At 46.4% G+C, this 494-nt stretch overlaps 1 protein-coding gene across 1 annotated transcript in view; it reads right to left on the minus strand.

The window, feature by feature from the left end:
- The window catches only part of mapk8ip1a (mitogen-activated protein kinase 8 interacting protein 1a), a 46,461-nt gene that overhangs the window by 35,703 nt on the left and 10,264 nt on the right, over window positions 1–494 (minus strand). The window lies entirely within an intron of this gene.

Genomic DNA, 494 nt, shown 5'->3' on the forward strand with positions numbered 1-494 from the left:
ACACACACACACACACACACACACAAATACACACACACGAAAACAAACAGCAAAAAAACAGCAGATTATGAATTAGGTAACCATGAGTATACAGAGGGATTACCAAAGTAGCCTACAGTAAGCAGTTTATCCTGGATAAATAAGAGTTACAGGAGCTGAGGAAAAAGCCACATGATCATTTTATGAAGTAATTTTGTTAACTTAGGTTTGGGAGCAGGGCCACGCCTACACCACACCTCCAATCACCAGACAAACCTACATATACCGTGCTGCGCAGCCAGCCTCGTGTCTCTGATTGCTTGACCCACCCTCCCTTTTCCTCCTCTTCATCCATCCATCTTTCCCCTCAGCCCTTACGGTTCAAGCTCTCATGTCTCATCTAGGTACCATCTGGGGGTCTGTAAACTATTTGGGCAAAAGAACTGCTTCCGAGACGGAACCCCTACTCTAAGTCTCCTCCACCCGGTCATCATACATCCTCCCAGACCAGCCAT

This window comes from Etheostoma spectabile, chromosome 8 (genome assembly GCF_008692095.1).
Source record: "Etheostoma spectabile isolate EspeVRDwgs_2016 chromosome 8, UIUC_Espe_1.0, whole genome shotgun sequence".
Taxonomy (NCBI): domain Eukaryota; kingdom Metazoa; phylum Chordata; class Actinopteri; order Perciformes; family Percidae; genus Etheostoma; species Etheostoma spectabile.